The sequence below is a fragment of the Spermophilus citellus genome (assembly GCF_964194105.1).
Source record: "Spermophilus citellus genome assembly, chromosome: 17".
Classification (NCBI taxonomy): domain Eukaryota; kingdom Metazoa; phylum Chordata; class Mammalia; order Rodentia; family Sciuridae; genus Spermophilus; species Spermophilus citellus.
In genome coordinates, this window is record NC_138199.1 from 71,249,510 (window position 1) to 71,270,284 (window position 20,775).

Below are 20,775 nucleotides of genomic sequence, written 5' to 3' on the forward strand. Positions count from 1 at the left end.
TTTTAAGAGATACAGAACTTCAGAGAAGTTTGAATTCTCAGCCTTGACAAGTCTCCTACCAAAGGCAGGATGCTAATGGGGAAGAGGGAGGACCTGAGATTGAGGGATGTGATATCTGTGTGGCTGTGGAGGATTCCCTTGAACCCTCAAACTTCAGAAGTGGCCCAACCCCCTTTGTTAGAAGAAAGTCTATAAACTCGGTTTCTTGTGCATTAGGAAAGGAAATGCCCCGATATTTCAAGGGCTGAGCAGGGTCCCAATTGACCATGATATCCAAAGTGCCACTATGGCTTCTTATTAGACTAGAGACATAGGAGGTCAGGCAATAAATAGGGTGCTAGCCAAGGGTCATCTCACAGTGGCTCCTTTGAGCCCATGGACCCTACTTGTGGTCACTTTCACAGTTCTTAAATCTATAAACCATACTTAGAAGTTGACACAGTCCTCACATTCCCTTCTTGGCCTAGGAAACAGGTGCTTTGTAATAGCAGGTGCCATCATGGTCGAGATGGCCAGGCGGACATCTTGAAACTGGCTGCCACCCCTCACCTGATCGAAACCTCTGTTGTGCACTGGGAGGAGTGGCAGAGAGGAGCCCACAGGATGCAGGGGAGGCACTCCTATGTCCATGTCTGACCCTGGAAAACCAGGTGGATCACGGCAGATGTCAGTGGGTTTCCACAAACTCAGGCAGGTACCAGCCTCAACTGGGGCTGCTGGCTTCGTGCCAAGTCTTCTGCAGAACAGGTCAACGGAGCGTATGCTGTGCCTTCAGCTCCTGAGCCGGCAAAAGCCTTCTTTCCCATGCCCCTCAGGATTGAGGATCTGAACAGACAACAGTAAATCTTCAGTCCTGTCCCAGGGCTGTGTCAGCTCTCCTGCTGTCTGTCCCACCGGGATGGGGGTGTCTGGATGTTCCATAAAACATTACATCGTCTCGCGGACTGCGTCATGGTATTTAGACCTAGTAATCAGGAAGTACAAGTGTCTACATGCCTTGGAAGGTTACAGGTTCTCCAGAGGAGAGGCAATAACTCAACCAAAATTCAGAAATCTGTTACCTCAATGAAGTGTTCAGGGACTCAGTGCTTGGAGACTTGTCAGAAAGTAAAGAAAATTTTTTTTTGCACTTTGAAACTCCTACCACACACAGCGCCATCCAGGAGGGGCCCGTCTGACAGGACTGTGGAACGGTCTCTTGAAAGTGCAGCTAAAGCATCAGGTTGGAGATCACGTCCTCTGAGGATGGAGAGTGCATTACCCGGAGCTACCACCTGAAGCAGCTGACTTACAGAGAGAAAAGCTTGCTTTCCCTCCCTCCCTCCCTCCCTCTTCCTTCCTTCCTTCCTTCCGCTGTTTTGGAGTTTCAAAGTCCAAGATTGAGGTGCAACACTGGTTGGCCTTTGGGGAGGGAGGGGGAGGGGGGACAGCAGTGAGACTCAGGCCTTCCAAGCAAAACCCTTGTGAGAATTGCTGAGAGACCCACGACTACCTCTCAAGGGCACCCCTCCATAACCCAAGGACCTCCCATTAGGTCCTGCCTCCTGAATATTCCACCCCTCCTCCTAGTCTCACTGGGGACCAAACCTCTAACCTTTGGGCCTTTTGGTGACATTCAACAGTCAAAGCATGACACAGTGCTGTTCTTCAGGATGTGGCATGCCAGGGCTCTGAAGTCAATGACCGTTACCTAGTGCCATGTCCCCAGGACATAAAGCATGGGCTCGGAGATCACGGATGGACACAGGGGTTGCTTCAGCCACTGTCTCCCCAGGGGCTTGCTCAGGAGATTTTACTTCCTGCCTCTGCGACTTTAGGTCTGGGAGTCTAGAGGTACCGCTCCCAGGAGGACGAGCCCACTGGGAGACATGGTAGGGGCCCCTGAGTCTAAAGCTATGACGGCTGCCTCCAGCTGCCCTGGCATCTTCCTTCCAGGAGGTCAGCGAGTGAAGCAGGGAGTGGTTTCCCCAGTGACCATCAGGAGGTAGAACAGCTGCTAAGTGATGGAGGCAGAGAGGAAGATACTGGGTGCTCAGAAGACCCCTGGGGCACCTCGCGTATTCTCATGCATATTGAGAAATGGAAGAATAGAGCAACTACGGCCTGATGAGCAGGGCACCCAGCAGTGGTCTCCAAGTGACAATCTGGAGTTTATACAGGAAGGAGACGGCCAGTACTAGTTATGGACTCAAGACTAATGGCAACAGCAAGGGACATATTTGTTCCCCTGACCCTCCTCGTTTAAGTTCTCCAATAACTTGTGACCCAGCAGAAGCTGACCTAGATAGAGCGGACTCTACGCGGGAGCAGGTGGATCTTAGTTCTGCAGGGAGCAGATTGTCGCATGCTGGGGGTGTCTGGCCCAGGCCCTTCCTCCAGGAAGGTGCACCTGTTCCCCCCTGCCACTCCCAGCTGCCCTTGTCCAGCAAACTGACTTTGGCCTCCAGGAATTGCCCAGCGGCTCCAGGAGTTACACACCTTTCCCACTCAGAGTAGAACCTGTGGCCAATGACTCCGGTCACGGGGCACAAGCACCTGAGACCGCGCTTCACAGAGGGAAGCTCTGCTATGCTTGCTCTGGGTGGCCTGGTGGGGTCAGGGAGAGGCCACGCCTAGCAGGACCTGTGTCTCTGGCTCAGTGCTGCAGCCTCCCCACCTTCTCCACTTCTGTAGGGTTCCTCCTCCTAGGTGCACAGTCCCCCAGAGTCCCTCGCACAGAATCCTTGTCTGGGGCTCTGCTGTTGGGAAGAGTGAGAAGGTGTTGTTCTTTGTCTTTTCAAATATATTTCTCCAGGTTCAACTAGCAGGACATATGCAGGAAAGAACAACTCCCACCTCCCACTTCCGCCCCGTGGGCCCTTCCCAGGGTACTCTGGACATCACTGGTGGCGTATTGATTTTGTCACCTTTCTGTATGTGCATACGTAAGTGCACACACACACACACACACACACATTTTAAAGTAATTGGATAGGATAAAGTAAGAGAACTCTGAACATATTTCTCTCTGACTTCTTTCATTTAACAATGTCTCAGAAATCTTTCCATGATGATACATATGTCTACCTTTAAAAAAAAAAAAGCCTGTATAGTATTTATTGCACGATACGATGTACCGTACTTCACTGACTTCCTCTGGGACACAGCAACAGTGAGCACTCAAAGGTGGAGGTATTGGATACAGGTGTTGGGAATGACCCGGAGAAGGGGAGACTGATGGCCCGGCTAAGAGCTCATCACAAGGGCCCAAGTCACCATCTTAGGTGACTGGGAAGCAGCCTTTGCTCCTGGGCCCCAGAAACCAAAATGAAACCAAGTTTCCCAAACCAGGATTCTCAGAAGGTGACGGTGAGGAGTGCTGAGGGCCATTGCCAAGTAGAAATGACGCATCGAAATTTCCTTGCTAGCTTACCCCATGTTAAATGGATTTTGCTGTTGACATTGCATGTAAGGTGACCTTGCTCAAGGACCAGGGCGGATCTGGGTTTAGAGCTGATCAGGTTTGAGGAAGTATCCCGGTCCTTGGGTTTAGGGCGTTCCCAGGGGTTTTAGGGAAGTTGGAGGTTGAAGATTATTGCTGCCGGGATTAGGGTGTTCCTGCTGCTTGTTCCCGTTGAGTTCTCCTGAGATTCAAATGGGATATTGGAAAAAAAGCCTCGTGGAGTAGGTGAATGGGGCGGAGGAGAACTGGGATTGCCCCAGAACGTGTGTGTAGAGGCCGGTGTGAGTTCGGGAATAAAGAATTGCTGTTTGAATCTACAAGGTGTGTGGTGGCTCGTGATTCTGTGCCCAGCCAAGACATTGGCAGAGGAGCTGTCTACAGTCCCCATTTAATGAAGTGCTGATTTGAAAAGTCACCTCTGTGTCTTTGCCAGTTTTTCTGATTATCACTTAGGAGCCACTTCTTGGCCTTTTATGGTACTTGTTTGACCCTTCAAGACTGAATTGCTTGCATCTTCTCTCCTATTTTTAAAGTTATTTTAGCTTTTCCTTAAAAACCTGTGGATTCTTTCTCGACAGCCTATGACTTGTTCTTCTATTGATTTCATTCTGGTGTGTCATTTTGATTCTGATTTTTTGTGATTGTTGCATCACATCATTTTCTTAGGTGACTACTGCGTTCTCCGTTTTTTCCTTAGAAAGTTTTCTCACTCATAAGAATTCTTTTTTTTTTTTTTAAATAGTGTTCTCTAACATTGGATTTTGTTTATGCTTAGATCTTTACTCTGGGTTTATTTCGGTGTGTGATGGAAGGCCGGGCCTCAGGCCCCTAAGGGGGTGGACGTTCCCGACTGACCATCCTTTCCTGCGGAGACGTCACCTACTCCTTAGGCTAAGTTACCACCTGTTCAAGCATCTGCCTCAGCTTCTCTTCTGCCTGTTTATTCTTGCCTCGTGACCACCTTGACTTCCCAAATGCCCACAGAGTATGTTTTGCTCCCCAACAGGAAAAGACCTTATTTATTGTGCTTCTTTTTCAAAAATTTCTCAGCCATTTTTGAGCATTGCTTTTTTTTTTTTCCAAGTGGATTTTTGAAACACATGGAAAAATTTGAATTGTGATCATGTCATGTTTCTATATTAATGCGAAGTTTTAACGTATTTTTAAAATTTTTTTCTTAGTGATACATGGACACGATATCTTTATTTTGTTTATTTATTTTTAGGTGGTGCTGAGGATCAAACCCATGTGCAAGGCAAGCGCTCTGCCACGGAGCCACAACCCCAGCCCTTTAATGTATTTTTAAGGTGGCGTCTCCTCAGGAATATTACCTGAGCCTTCTTTTGTGCTCTTCTATCAAGTTTCATAATTTCCTTTATATATGCTTTTTTAGGTTTCTCTGGATATTTTATAACTTCTGCTGCTCCCAAGAGACGGGCATCCATTTTTCTATTCAAGTTCTGAATTGGTGATTGCTAATGAATAGAAAAGGTATTGGATTTTTTACGTTGACTTTAATTCAACTTAGTTCTATTTGCTCTAATAGCTTTTCAGTCAATTCTCCTGTATTCTCTGGGTTGATAATCATTACGTGCAGATAGTGACAGTTTGGTCTCTCCTTTACCAATATTTATACCTCATTTTGTTTTATTTCCTTATTGCATTAGCCTTTTCTTCCATTATCATGTTAAATGGCAGGAATTACAGCATTTAAACTTTTATTGAAACTATTTTTAGTGAGAATTACTCTAATATGTGACTATTAAGAATGATATTTGTGGTGGGTTTGCTATAGTGGGAAGGGAACTTCAGCAGGTTGAAAAACTTTTCTTCTATTCCATCAATCTTTTATTATTAAGACGGTTCCATGTCAATATAAGACTCATTGGAAATAGAAGATGTTTGCCCAATAAACCAGTAGATGTAAACAGTAAAACTCAAACCTGATAGTTCTTAGCCCATTTGTGATGCTATTAAAAGAATCTGATACTGGGGGAGTTTATAAAAAACATAAATGTATTTCTCACACTTCTGGAGGCTGGAAGTCCAAGATCAAGGGCTGGTTGTGTGTCTGGTAAACACCGCGTTCTGCTTCCAAGATGGCACCCAGCTGCTGGGTCCTCACTTGGCAGAAGGGAGAAGGGCCAGAGGGCTCTACCTTCAAACTTGAGCCTTTTTAAAAGGGTGCTAATCCTACTCATGAGGGCTGAGCCTTTGTGACCTAAAGGCACCACATCTCTTAGTACTGTTTCTCTGGGGATTAAATTTTGGTAGAGTTTTTTTGGGGGGACTCTATGATTCAAACCACAGCACCTTCTCAACCAGGGAGTACTGGATGAGGTAGTTAGACAGTTGATTGATTTTTCCTCCTGAGAAGAAGGGGGTGGAAATCACTCCCCATCACAGCCTGGAATTCTGCAAAATGGAACTTTGGCATAACTGCTAAGTTTTCACTTTTTAAATGAGAAAATGTGTTGGATTTTATCATACCTCTTTTGATAAGCACTCAAATGATCAGAATGCTTCTTCCTTTCATTTGTTAATATAAAAATTATATTTCCTACTATTGAACCATCCTTTAATTCCCCAAACAAAATTAAACTTAAGTATTATATATTACTTTTAATGCACTGATGAATTTGATTTTTCCTCATATATATTTTTTTTGCCTCTAATATTTCATAATGAAGTTGGCTTTTAGGTATTTTCTTGCTTTCTGTGCTCCACTGGGTTTGAAATCAGGTCATGCTAGTTCATAGGATGAATTTGCGACTTTTTCATTTCCTTCTGTGCTGAATAGTTTATGTGTCATCAGAAAGTGTTCTTTGAAGGCGTAGTGGAACTTGGCCATGACCTCCCTGGGGCCATGACCTTCAGCAGAGGTCCTCTTTAACCTCAGATTTGTTCCTGGTCCTTCCTCTGCTTTGCTGTGTGTGGAGGGGAGTACCATCGCGCTGGCTGGTCCTCTGGCTCTCAGGAGGGTTGGTCCAAGGGAGGCAGGGTTTGAAAAGTGGAAGAAGAGGTGTGGAGAGAAGCTAAGGTGGGGGTCCCTCCTTGTTTCCCCTGCTTTTGGGCAGCATTCCTGATAGCAGCTCCAGCCCTTTATGACTCCCCTCCCCATTTTCAACCTGTCCCTTGAGGGTCCATCTCCCATGGGACTGGCCCCTTCTGGAGGTGCCCCCCCCCCCTTTTCCCTATAGCTTCCAACTGTTGCTAGGCAACCCAGTAAGGTTCCTGGCTGTAGGTAACCAATTCCCTGTATTAACTCCCTTGTCTGAGATACCTACCTTTCTATGTTCTGGATGGTTTCTGACTCATATAGACCTTGATTTAATATCTCCTTAATCAGCTTTGATCCTTTAGTTTTTAAAAATTATACATCGACAAATTACAGTTGCATGTATTTATGGAGTAGAAAGTGATGTTATGATCACTATGTTGTGTTGAATACAACCAGGAATGGTTAAATCAAGCTAATTAACCAATCCATCACCTCAAACATGTGACATTTTCTGTGATGGGAACATTTGAGATTTACTTTCTTAACCATATTCAAATGTTGTCTATGTTTTTTTTTTCTTAAGGAGTCAGACACCTATTTCATGTTGATTTTCAAATTTGTTAGAGTGAAGTTGCATATAAAATCCTCCTATAATTTTTAAAATCATCTTTACTTCAGCAGTCCCACTCCCATTTCCGTCCTGAAAGTTGCTTATTTGTATGTGTGCGTGTGTGTTTCATGTTCAAACCTGTCAGACATTTGTCTACTTTATTAGTGTCTTGCTGGATACTTTACACAAATCTTTATTTAATCTCTGTACCAATTTCACAAAGGAGGTTTATACGATCAGGAAATGGCAGAAGAGAAAATTATTCCTTTACTTCTCAGGTCCACAGGCCTACTGAGTTGTAGACCTGAGCCTCGAACTCGGATCTGTCTGAATTCAAAGCCCGTGCCTGCCTGGCGCCGTCAGACAGCAGAACGCTCCGCGCCAGATTAAAAGGATCATCAGGAGCAGGCTTGACATTTTCTACAAAGAACATGGATTTCTTTTGTAATTGGGAAAGAAGTTAATTAAGCCTAAACAAATAATTATAATAAAAATAGCCCTGAAAGAAGAGGAAATGTCACAGCCCAGCAACTTAGAGTTTGGGACGTCTGTGAGCAGAGTGGGGGGGCGGGGTGCACTCTCCCTGCTTTGTGCTGGCTTTAGCGGTTGATTCAGACCTTGGCCTCTGCTCCCCACCAAGTTACCCCTTTGTAGAGCCGGGGTCTTGCAGACAGGTGAAGGTCCTGTCACCTGGCCCACAGGGGACATGGCTGGATGCACTGTGCTTGGGGGTGAGGCCACCTGGCAGGGCCCACCACAGTACCTGCAGCCGGACCTTGCACTCTGTTCTTCCCCAGGGTGGCTGGAGGCACTGCGATTCTCCATAAGGACTGGGCCATCCCCACCGGCAGTGTTGATTGCCCGATCTCCTTGGCTTTGGCCGGGGGCAACCAAAGAAGGATTGTTTTCGGTTCCTACTTCCTCTCCAGTCCTGAGAGCTGCTTCTATGGCAGAGGAGCTCCTGAAGCCTCCTAAAATAGCCCTCTGCTGCAAGGAGGTAATGCGATGCACACCACAGTACGCATATTGATTTCTATTTTTGGTTCTTATCAAGATTTATTTTTCTTCCCTTCAGGTAAATCGTGACCTTGGACTCACCGCCTTCCATATTTGCAGCCCGGGTCAATGAATCTCGGTATTGACCTCAGGGCCATCAATAGCCGCTTATTGTTGAGATATTTCAATGTCAATACGTGGCCCCCAGGAGGTGGGTGGGGGCCTGCCCAGCATGCCCAGCAGCTAAAAAACCAATCCCTTTTCTCCCAGTTGTCATCTTGGCACAGAGGGGGTTGGTTCTAAAATTGATCACCTCTCTTGCAGGAAGTGAAGACAACAAACTCCCAAATATTGCCTGGATCCCACCAAGGAAACTTTCTCAGAATTACGATCCGTGACTAGAAAAGGAAAGGAACCCTTGCGTGTGGTGTGTTCTCCCTCCCAGGGTCACACTCCGTCCCACCAGAACGTCCAGGACTTTGGAAAGAGACACCTGGTCACCAGAACCTCTCTTAACCCGCCCAGACTTACCTGGTTGGAGACCAAGCGGGCTGGAGTCCTAAAGAGCTCACGTTGCAAGGTCGGACATTCCTAGGAGCAGACCCTGGACCTACTACCTGCAGGCCGCAGCCTCCGTGGCTGCACAAGCAAGGTACTACCTTCTGGTGTGGAGTCAGGGAGGTTGGGGTGACGGGCACCTGGCAGGTGTCTGTCTCATAACCCCATCCGGCTGCTTTATTATTGCCGTCTTTATACAGCAGAGATTGAGACCCGCCCTTGGATCCCTCATTCTCTTCCTGTCACACCCTGGGTTTGTGTCCCCACTGGCCATACCTTGGGCTATGGGCCACTATGGGTCCCACCCGCTGGGAGGCTGGGGACGTGCAGGGCTGAGCCTGGCAGGGTTCTCGGATCCAGGGCGGGCTGTCTGTGTCCTCAGGTGGGTGAGCTGGGGGGGGCGTGTGTGAGTGCCAAGGCTCTCTGTCCCTGCTGTCACCTCAGAGTCTGGCAGCTCTGGGGAGGGCACTCTCCCAGGTGGCCCTCCCCAGCCTGTGCTTGCCCGAGGTGGTTTGCACTTGAGAGCAGCCTTGGGGGATGCCGGAGAAGCGGGGAAGTGAGGCAGGCCTCTCCTGTACCCGCCTTCCAGCCAGCGTGGTGACTTGTCCTGGTGTCCATGGCAGACGACCCCACTCGGGTGGGAAGATGCTGGGAAGGAGGGAACCCAAGGCAGGGGCTTCGCGTGGATTTCACAGAGTGCCCAGAGCCACCCTGGGAGGGAGGCCTCCGTCTACTGAACTGACAGACAAGGAAACGGGTCAGAGAATTTAAGAGATTTGACTGAGCTCTGTTTGGAAGGATTCTGGGGGCAGAGGAGAAGTAGGACGCGGACATGCAGCCCTCTGATTTGGCTGGAGAGTTGGTACAGATGCCCTTGGAATCCTGATCCTGCCCTGGCTCTGAAATTCCAAGAATATTGATCTGAAATTACAAGAATAGAAGTAGGAAGCGCCAACGCGGCTCATCGGGTCCTGGCATCGCCTCTCAGCCCTGGGAGCCGCTTCCTCTCTGGCCAGCTTTGGGCCTGTTCCCAAATCTGCAGTCTCCTCTGGACACTGGCTCAAGCTGCCCAAAATCCAAACTTCAAAGCAAACACATGGAATTCAGAACACTCCGGCTGAATTATATATTTGCATATGCAAATCAACACTGGACCTCCACGCAGTCCCCTCCCCACCCAGCAGAAAGCAAAACGCCACACGTTAGCAGGTGGCGACTACAGTGAATGCTGATGAAGCTTCAGGAGGAGCAGGCCAGGCGGTGGTTATCCCTTTCTTTATGCGTCAAGGGCTCACCGCATGTCAGCCAGCGCGCTAGGACCCCAGACACCAAAGATGGAAATCCTCGTGTTAGTTGTTTCAAGGAGCACAGGTTGGTTTGCAATCACTGTGTGTCTGTGGATCGACGTATGCAGGTGTGCATTTGTGTGTCTATCTAGGCGTAGGTGCCATAACTGCAGGGTCTCTGCCCTTGAGGAATTCAAAGTTCAGCAGAGAACAGACATGCAAACAGTTAGGATATAGTGAGAGAGCAGCTTTCATGTAGGCAGGATCAAAGAACAGAGGAGCCCAGAATAAGAAGTGCCCAGGGCTAGCGGGGAAATTGGGAAATACTTCAAGGAGGAAGAGAGAAGGCTGAGCCAATGCACCTCCCCCACGAGGAGATGCACCCACCCAGACAGCAAGAGGATTAGGACACCTGCTTCTGCTTAAAATGGATTTTTGCCCCTAGTCAGGCTGTCCAACCAGAGACCACCACTCTGCCTTCTGACCTAAAAATGAAAACAAGCTGGAAAAGCCACGCAGGCCTATCTTTTAAAACCCATTCCTGGGACCAGAAGAGACCCATCGTGGGGAGGAGGGTAGGAAGAGAACCAAACCAACTGCACGTCAGGGTCAAGAGACAAAACCCAGACCAAGGAGCCTCTGGGAGTCACGGGGAGGCTGACCCGGCAGACCCCCCAGATCCCGACTACAGAGCCCCATCGTCCCCTCCAGTTCTCCACGTGTCTGGAAGTGATTGAGACAAGCCAGGATGCTGGAGAAAAGCCCTTGAAATACATTCCAGGACATCACCGAGTGCAAGGCAGCAACCAGCCCAAGGGTGGGACCAAGAAGCAGGAGGCAGAGAGATCACCCCAGGCTGAAAGCCAGGGTGGGCCTGGAGAGCAAGGGTCCCCTGAGGACCCCAGAGCCAACACCTGGGCTCAGGGAGACTTAGACGACTTCTGGGGGCTCAGATCCCACGTCCTGCTGCAGCAAGTCCCCAGGCCACTCTCAGAACATTTGAAGTTCGTGGTGAACCATCTGTCCCCAAGATGCAGTGACGCTCACCCTCAACTGAAGCATAGATTAAGTTGACTCAGCCTCCTGCCTCAGCGAGTAATTATGTACTTTAGTCTTTACTGTTCTTTTATACACAATGTCTGAAATATAATTAAAAATTATAAAACAGTCGATGAAGCAGGAGGACATGCCCTATAATCAGGAGGGAAGAAAAGCCGGTGAAGCAGAACCGTGAGTATCCAGAGGTGGCAATGAACTAGCGAGAACTCTAAAATGACAACTTAGAATATCGTAATGGCTCCTCCGGTGTGAGAGGTGAACGATGTGGAAGAACAGATGGTGGATTTCGGCATCCGACCATCAAGGAGAGCCAAATGATTCTTCTCAGACTGAAATCTACTGAGTCATCAATACGAAATTTACCCAAGGAGCTTAATCGCCGTCTGAACACAGTAGAAGAAAGAACCAGGGAACTTGAAGAAGGGTCAAAAGAAATCATGAGACTTAAAGCAAAAAGAGAAAACAGAACGGACGGTCGGTGCCCCGTGGGAGAGTGTCCATGTGACTTCAGGTCTGTCGTTAGGCACCCGGAGGAGAGGACTATTTGAACAGAGAGTAGTCAACACTATTCTGCAATTGATCAACTCGCAGATCCAAGAAGTTTAATAATCTCCAACTCATAAACAGACAGAACTATACCTCGCCACGTTCCTGTCAAACTGCTGAAAACCAGAGATGAAGAGAAAAATGTTTAAAGCCACCAACTAAGAAATTCATAATGCATGAAGAGAAAGAGCCTCTAGGGGGATGAGTCACTCCTCTTAAAATAAAGGAAGGAGGCCAGGAGACAATGGGTGACATCATTCGTGTGTTAAAAATAGAAACATCAGACTCCCAACCTAGAATGTCACATCCAGGTGAAAATGGACAGTTTAAAAAAATAAAAACAGCAAAGAGAAAACCAAACGCGTTCAGATGACACGGTTTCCCCTGCAGATGGACCCGTGGGAATGGCTCTAGGTTCTCCAGGTTGGAGGCCATTATTGCTCCCGTGGGAGCCTTCACCTGGGGAAGAGCTGGAGAGAGCACTCAGGCAGAGCCCAGACATCATCGAAATGTATATTTATATTTTATGCAAATATACATTCAATTTTCTGTAGGAGACTCGGCTAATGTACAAATTATAATGATATTTTTGTGGGGCTTGTTTCTTGTGTAGAAGTCAAATAGGCAATGGCTAGAGCACATTATGTAGCTGCAAGAGCTTTTACAGTGTTGGTAAAGCAGTATGGAACCACTGGGAAGAAACCTGGGCTAACTGGGGATGCATATTACGACCCAGGGAGGCAATGAAAAATTAACACAGAGAAGATCAATAGTAGGGACAAAGTGGGAGACTGAAAAATAACTAATCCAAAAATATGGGTGGACACAGGGGGACAGGTGGGGGAACCACTAGGAAGCCCAGGTTGAAAGCGGATTCACATTTTACCATATGGATATTTTAAAATACACAGATGTGCCGCAGTCTGGCTGGGCACAAAATCATGAGCCACCACACACCTTGTAGATTCAAACAGCAACTCTTTATTCTCGAACTGTCACCGGCACTCTACACACAGGTTCTGGGCAAAATCCACGCTCTCCACTGGGCTCTGAATCCCACGAGAACCCAACGGGAACTCAAGGAGTGGGGCAGCAGGATACGCCCTATTCCCAGCAGGGTACACCTTATACCTGGAACCTTCCTAAACCCAAGGAGCGCCCTAAACCCGGATCCGCCCTGGTCCTGGAGCAAGGTCACCTTACATGCGATGTCACTGCCAGTGACCTGGGTCATGCCATGCGTCATTCCTACTTGGCAGTGGCCCTCAGCACAGATGAACCTAACTCTCAGATTAAGAGACAGAGAGTATTAGAATGGGTAAGAGCAGGATCTGACTATATATGTGTTTTTTTTAATTTTTAAAACTTGTTCTTTTAGTTCTACAGGACAGCAGAGTTTATTTTGACACATTTGTACAAACATGGAGTGTATCTGATTCTAATTAAGATCCCAGTCTGGTGGATGTATTCGATGTCTGGATTCATAGCGGTGTATTCATATACGTACAAAGGAGAGTCGTGTCAGATTTATTCCACTGTCTTTCCTGTTCCCATCCCCCCATCCCTGGCGTTCATTCCTCTTTGTCTAATCCATTGAAATTCTATTCTCCCCCCACCCCTTGATGTATGTTAGCTTCCACATATCAGAGAGACCATTTGACCTTTGATCTTTGTTTTTTGGAGATTGGCTCATTCTGCTTAGCGTGAGAGTCTCTAGTTCCATCTATTTTGTGGCAAATGCCATAGTTTCATTCTTCTTTATGGCTGAGTAATATTTCAGTGTGTGTGTGTGTGTGTGTGTGTGTGTGTGTGTGTGTGTGTCTGACATCTTCTTTATCCATTCATCTGTTTTAAGAGCACCTAGGTTGGTTCTATAGCTTAGCTATTGTGAATTGAGCTGCTATAAACATTGATGAGTCTAAGTCACTGTAGTATGCTGATTTTAATTCCTTTGGATATACCAAGTAGTGGATAGCTGGGCCAAATGGTGTCTATATGTGGTTTATAAGAAGCCCAACTTGATGTGAAGTCATGGGAAAGTCAAAGGTAGCAAGAGATTCCAATGCAAACACCAAGCATTAGAAAGCTGGTGTGTCTGGAGGGTACCACAGCAGACATCTAAAAGAGGAAGAGAAGGATCATCTCATAACATTTCTTCTCTTTACTTTCCTTTTCACTTATTTGTTTAGTTACTTATTTATCTATTTATTCATTGTTCACCATGCTGTGAGTCGAACCGCCTTCCTGCATGCTGGCCAAGTACTATACCACTGACCCACACTGCCAGCCCCCCTTTCATATGAAAAAAAAAAGAGTGAATTTGTCAAAAGATGGAATAGCCTTAAATTGGTCTGTACCTAATAACAGAACCTGAAAATATGTGGAGCAGAAATTGACAGAAATAAAGAGAGAAATAGACAAGCACACAGTTGTACTTGGAAATTTTAGTGCCCTTTTATTGTTCTTTGACATAACAGATAAACAAGACATCAGTAAAGAGCATATAGGGTTTGAACAATGCTATGAAAAACTTGATGTAGCAGGTGTCTGTGGAACACAGTTGCATTCAGCAATCACACAGCGCAGTTCCCTTCCAAATGTATGTGAATACTCACCCAGACTGACCATATGCTGGGTCAAGGAATAAAGACTGAGATTAAACAAGGAAATCAGAGTGTGTTCTCTAAGTATTGCATAATTAAACCATAAATCCATTAGAAAATCTGCATATACTTGAAAATTAAGCAATATACTTCCAAATAATCCATTGGCCAAAGAAAGTAATTAGGAAGTATTTTAAATGCAAATGAAAACATATCAAACATTGCAAAACGAAGATAAGTCAGTGTTCTAAGGGAAATTTACCACTTTAAGTGCTCATAATAGAAAAGAAAAAAAGGTTCAAAATCCACTGGAGGGAGCCAGGAAAAAAGCAAATTGAAATCAAACTAGAAGGATAGAAATATTAGAGATAGAAGCAGAAATCCATGAAATAGAGAACGGAAAGCAATAGATAAAATCCATGAGGGAGATGGGTCCTTAGGAAAGATTAATGAAGTTGACAAACCCCAACCAAACTGAGAGAGAGAGAAAAACAAATTTCCAATATCAGAAATTAAAAGAGCCATTATTATGACAGACTCCATGCACAATAAAAGGATGATAAGGTAATATTATAAAAATTGTATGTTAATACATTTCACAAATTGGGTGAAATGGACAACTTATTTGAGAAACACAATCCATCACAAGAAAATAGAAAATCTGAATAGTCTTACGTCAATTATAGAAGCTGAATTTAAAAATAAACCCTTCTCACAAAGAAAATAAATTTCAGACAGTTTTACCAGTAAATTCTCTCAAACTTTAAAGAAGAAATCATACCAATCTTACATACACACACACACACACACACACACACGCACATAAAATGAGGGAATACTTCCCTCCTTAGAATATGAAGTCTGTATACCTTCAACACCAAAATCTGACAAAGAAATTTCAAGAAATGAAATTTATAAACAAGCATCTTTCATGAATTTAGGTATAAAAATCCCCCACCCTTCAAAATGCCGAACAAATTTATTCTAGTGATATTTTAAAAGAAAATTCTATCAATTAGTGGGATTACCCCAATACAAGATTCATTTAACCTTTAATTATCAACTTATATAATTGATCATATAATAGGATAAAGAAGGGGGAAAACACTTTGTCATCTTCATAAGTTCAGGAAAAGCACTTGGCAAAGTTCATTCATAATTTTGAAAAAAAGTTCCCAGCATCCTAAATGTAGAAAACAATAAACTTTCAATTTAATAATGGCACCTATGAAAAACTTAAAGCTAAATCATACTCACTGATGACACATAGTTTTAACTTTTTCCATGAGATTGGAAAAAGGGCGAGGATACCCATTCCCACCACTCTGTTCAAAACCTGGCCAATGCAATAAGGCAAGAAAAAGAAATGAGAACTGTAAAAATTGAAAAGAAAGAAGAAAACTTTTCATTCACAGATGACACCATTATACATTGAGAAAAGCCTTATGATTTTATATAATTCCTAGCATTGATCTGAATTTAGCAAGCTTTTAGAATACAAGGTCAAATATACAACATCCAATTCCATTTCCATAAAATAATGAAGTATTAGAAAATAAAAATTTTATAACAAAATCATTCAGAATAGCATAGGAAAAAAATCAAATACTTATGAATGAATTTGACAAAAAGATGTACAAGACCTCTGCACTGGAAAATCAAATCTTCATTGACAGAAATTAAGAAAGACCTAATTAGGGCTGGGGAGGTTGTAGCTCAGTGGTAGAGCAGTTGCCTAGCATATTTGATGCTGCAGTCTTGGCTGGGCACAGAATCACGAGCCACCACACAGCTTTGTAGATTCAAACAGCAATTCTTTATTCCCGAACTCACACCGGCCTCTACACACGTTCTGGGGAAATCCAAGTTCTGCCACCCAATTCACCTACTCCACGAGGCTTTCTTTTCCAATAATACTTTCTGAATCTCTCGAGAACTCAACGGGAGCTCAGGCAGCAGGAGCGCCTTATTTCCAGCAGCAATAATCTTCAACCTCCAACTTCCCTAAAACCCATATTGTCTTAAACTGGGAACGCCTTAAACTTGTCTTAAACCGGGAACGCCCTAAACCCAAGGACCGGGATACTTCCTCAAACCTGATCAGCTCTAAAGACCCGGATCCGCCCTGGTCCTTGAGCAAGGTCACCTTACTAAAGCATACATGCAATGTCCCAGCGAATGTCCTCTAAGTAACATGGCAAGGAAATTTCGATGCGTCATTCCTACTTGGCAATGGCCCTCAGCAATTTGAGACCCTGGGTTCCCTCCCCACACTGGAAAAAAAAAAAGATCTAATTAAATGAGAGATGTATCTTGCTTACGCACTAGAAGAATTAGCATTTTTAAGATGGCCATCTTCCCCAGACTGATCTATACACTCAATTGGATCCCAATCAAAATCCCAATCAATATCCCAATAGGCTTCTTAATAGAAATTGGCAAGTTAGTCCTAAAATTTACATGAAAACAGTAAAGATCTAGAAGAACCAGTCTGGAAAAAACAACAACAATGTTTTACCCAAGAAATGTAAAAACACAGCCCCACAAATGTCTGGTGCAAGAGCCTTCAGGACAGCAGCCTTGTTTTGGCAGTCCCTCCCCCACCCCCGGAATGCTCCATCAGCAGGGGAGCAGGAATCATGCTGTATTCCATCCCTGCAATGGGATACGCCCCGCCCCGTCGTCATAGGGTCATAGGAGCACTGCGGCACACACTCCCAGGGACAAGTCCCACATGTCACCTGAACCAACAAGCCCAGTCAGAACACACTTTCATTTTTATGAACTTCAAGAACAGGCAAAGCAAATCCATGTGATAGACATCAGAAAAACGGTTGCCTTTGGGTGAGGGTAGGGTGGGTCGGCTGGTGAGAGGCCGGGGTAACTTCGGAGGTGATGAATGTTCTGTATTTTGATCCGGGGGTTGTTGCGTGGGTGTACACAACGGCCCAGACCCATCAATTCCTTCATTTTGCTTTATGTAGCTTAAGCTTCCGTATCAGAGGGTGGGGGGAAGGGGAGAAAGAGGGAAAGACAGGAGGGGGAGAAAGGAGGAGAGAAACTCAGAGAAACTCCATCCAGTGCAATGTCTGGATCTTGTTCACAGCCCAACTTGAATCAACCAGCTATAAAAACCTGTTTTGAGATAATCAAGAAAAATTGATCATGAATTGGGTTGGAGAAGGTGCTAGATAATTGCTGTTACTTTCACTGGGTCTGAAGATGGTGTTATTGTTCTTTGTCAGTAATGCATACGGAGGTATCCGGGTGAAATGATGTCATGCCTGAGACTTGCCTTAAAATGGTTAGCAAAACAGGCAGCCGGCCGCGCAGAGAGGGTGGCCGCGCAGAGAGGGTGGCCGCGCAGAGAGGGTGGCCGCGCAGAGAGGGTGGCCGCGCAGAGAGGGTGGCCGCGCAGAGAGGGTGGCGCAAGGTTCCTTATCGAAGTTCAGCAAAGTCGCACCTGGATTCGAGTTCCATTTCATTCTCTCTACCTTTGAGTCTGATTATGGTATCCCATTAAAATGTCAAAAATAAGATTTAAATTGAAAAAAATCAGCCTTAGGTTCGGGCATGCCACTCCGCTGTCCAAAATCCTTCAGTGGCTTCTCTCTCAGAGGAAAATCCAAAATCTTTGTCGTTTTGCACAGAAATCAACTAAGGGGTCATGAAATCAATCATAGTGCACCATGACTAGCATTTTTATCTTATGAAACAGAACAAAGTAATACAGAGGAATAAGAGAGACAGCTGAGAGTGCGGCATGTATCACCAAGACGGTGGGCTAGACAGCCTTTGAGTGTGTATCTGTGTGTGTGTGTGTGTGTGAGTGAGTGTGTGTGTGTGTGTGTGCGCTTGCGTGTGTGTTTTTTCCCAGTGGATTGTGGGAAGAGGTTTGAAAACAGCCTACGTGATCTGCACCCGCGCGAGCCCTCGGACCCCACAGCTCTCTGCCTGGCCACCCCCTCAGGGTACGCCCGCCGGCACATCTCGCTGGGCATCCTCCGTGCCAGGCCCGTGCTGGTGTCACGTGGCCCACCCTCTGGGCAGGGCTCTCTGCTCCTTCCATTTGACTCTCTGCTCATGCTCCACCACATGACTTGCCATCCGTCACATGCTGCTTGCTGATGGCCTCTCTCCCTCTGCCTCCCAGCATGGTGACCCCATGACAGCACGCTCACCCGAATGGCCCACAGTGGCACTCAGCACCTAGAACACCGCACGGCACGCTCCAGGCACTCGATGAATATTGGTCGGTGATGAAACTATTGAGGCCTAGAACGGTGCTCAGAGCTGGAGACTGAGCAAGACCCAAGGCAGAGTGGACAGGCCCTGGTGGAGCAGAGTGTGCAGGAGGATGACTCAGGCACGTGGCCAGAGGTCCTGGGAGCGTGGATGACAGCAGGGCCGACCTGTGTGCATGGGGCGTGTGGGGGGGAGTGTGCGGAACGTTGTATGTACGTGGGGCTTGTGTGTGGTTGTATGTCTGAGGGTTTGTGTTGTGTGTGGTGAGTGTACATAGTGTGGGGTGTGTGTCTGTGAATGACGTGTGTGCATACGTGGTGAGTGTGTGTGCCTTTGGCATGGCGTTTGTGTATATTTGTGTGTTTGTGGTTTTGGTATGGTGGTGGGGTGTGCATTTGCCATGTATGTGTGCTACGCACGTGACGTGCATACATGTGGGCTCCTGTGTAGGGTGTGTGGCATGTGTAGTATGTACCTGTGCATGCTATTCGGTGTGTAGAGCATGTGTGTGTGTGTGTGTGTGTGTGTGTGTGTCTGTGTGTGTGGCAGCTGGGGATGGAGATGCTGCCCTTGGGGGACCCTCCCTAAGAACAGCATGAAAACTGAGATCAACAAACCAACCATGAAAAGACCAATCGTACCATTAGCAGTGGTCCAGAGACCTGGACGGACCTTCGCACTGGGGTGTCTGAGAGCCACTAGTGAACCCCCAGGCGCGGAGAATCCCTCAACCACAGGACATTTGCAGAGGCAGGGTGAGGCCGCCGTACCCTCAGTGGAGGGCGTGAGTTAGGGACGGACAACAGCAAGTCTGGCAGTGACTTGGGAGGATCGGGATGCACATGCTGCCAGGACACGGGAAGCCGTGCATCTGCTTCGGGAACGGAGCACACGTGACCACTCGGTGCCTTACCGATTCTATTCCTGGGCATTTACACAAAAGAAATGAAAACGTGAGTCCATCAAAAGGGTCTGCATGCAAATGCTCATAGTAGTTGGATTAATAACAAAAACCTGGAAACAACTTCAAATGCCTGTCAACAGGAAGGACAAATGAAGTGTATTCATGCAAGGGAGTAACACTCAGCTACAGAAAGAAACACACTATCAATAAGCACATGCTGAATCTCAAAAGCACTCTGTGGAGTGAAAGAAGCCAGTTACAGAAGGGTAAATACAGATCGATCCTATTTGCATGAAGTTCAAGCCCAGGAGGAACAACCTCATGGAGATAGAAAACCGCCGCGGTTGTCTGGCTGATGGAGAGGGACCCAGGAAACTCTGATGTGATGGAGATGTCCTGCGTGTCTTACTGGGGTCCATGGTTGACGGGAGCAGTCTAAGTGTGAGATCTGAGTGATCGTTATAAGGTTGCAACTATTTGTCAAATGTCACCAAACTGTGCCCCTTAGACCTGGGCATTTTATGTAAATCATACTCCACCTCTCCCCCACATCCTGAAGGACCACATCCTGAAGAAGGAGTAGCGATTAGCTCAGGAGGCAGGGCACAGAGCGTTCTAGGCAGAGGGAACCACCGTGGCATGCTCAGGGGGTGGGGGAGAGTCCCCCAAGGAGGCAGGGGCCCAGTGCGTTTGGAGACAGCAACCAGGAGGGAAGGAGCACGGGTGGGGTCGTCTGCTGCAGTGGTGAAGGATTGCGAAGAGGGAGGTGGGGCCGGCCAGGGCCAGGCGGGAGAACTGGAGGGGAAGGAGAAATGATCCAGGCACTTCAGGAGGACGAGTCGGGTTTGGTGAGATGTGTGCCCTGACAGGCAGAGAAACCCCGAGGTTCCCATGGGTGGTGATCCACCCACATTCCCAGGAGGGGCGAGGCCGGTGGAAGGGCAGGAAATGCACCACGTTCCACCCTGTTCCTCGCCTCTTGCTGAGCAACCGACCACCCAGACCCTGGAGAGTTAGAGGAACTGCCATTCTCTTGGCCCCAGGTTTTGTCACCTGGCCTGGGCTCCACTGGATGGAGCTGGTCTTACCAGTGGTCGGAGGGCTGGGCAGCTACAGCCTGTACTCTCTCTCCCTGTTCCTCAACTCCCTGGAGTCCCTCCAGAAGAATAGCTGGGCTTCTCACACCAGGAGCAGGACCAAGGGCACAAAGGCTGGTGTGAGCTTCCCCCAGGCCTCGGGCAGCTGCTGCCACACAGAGCGGAATTGCATTGGCGGAATCACATTGTCTGGGGACCCACACACAGGTCACTGGTGTCGACTCCCTCGGCCACTTACACGCCATGTGACCTTGGACTAGTCATGTAGCCTCTCCAAGCCTCAACTTTCTCACTTTTACAATAGGGGCCATGGGAGCTTTTTTTCACGTGTCCATGTTTAACCGGATAAAGCGACACCTGTCTCGGGGTAATGGCGATATTTTCACGGCTGCTGTTGCTGTAGAGATGTGCTCACCACCCACCCCGCT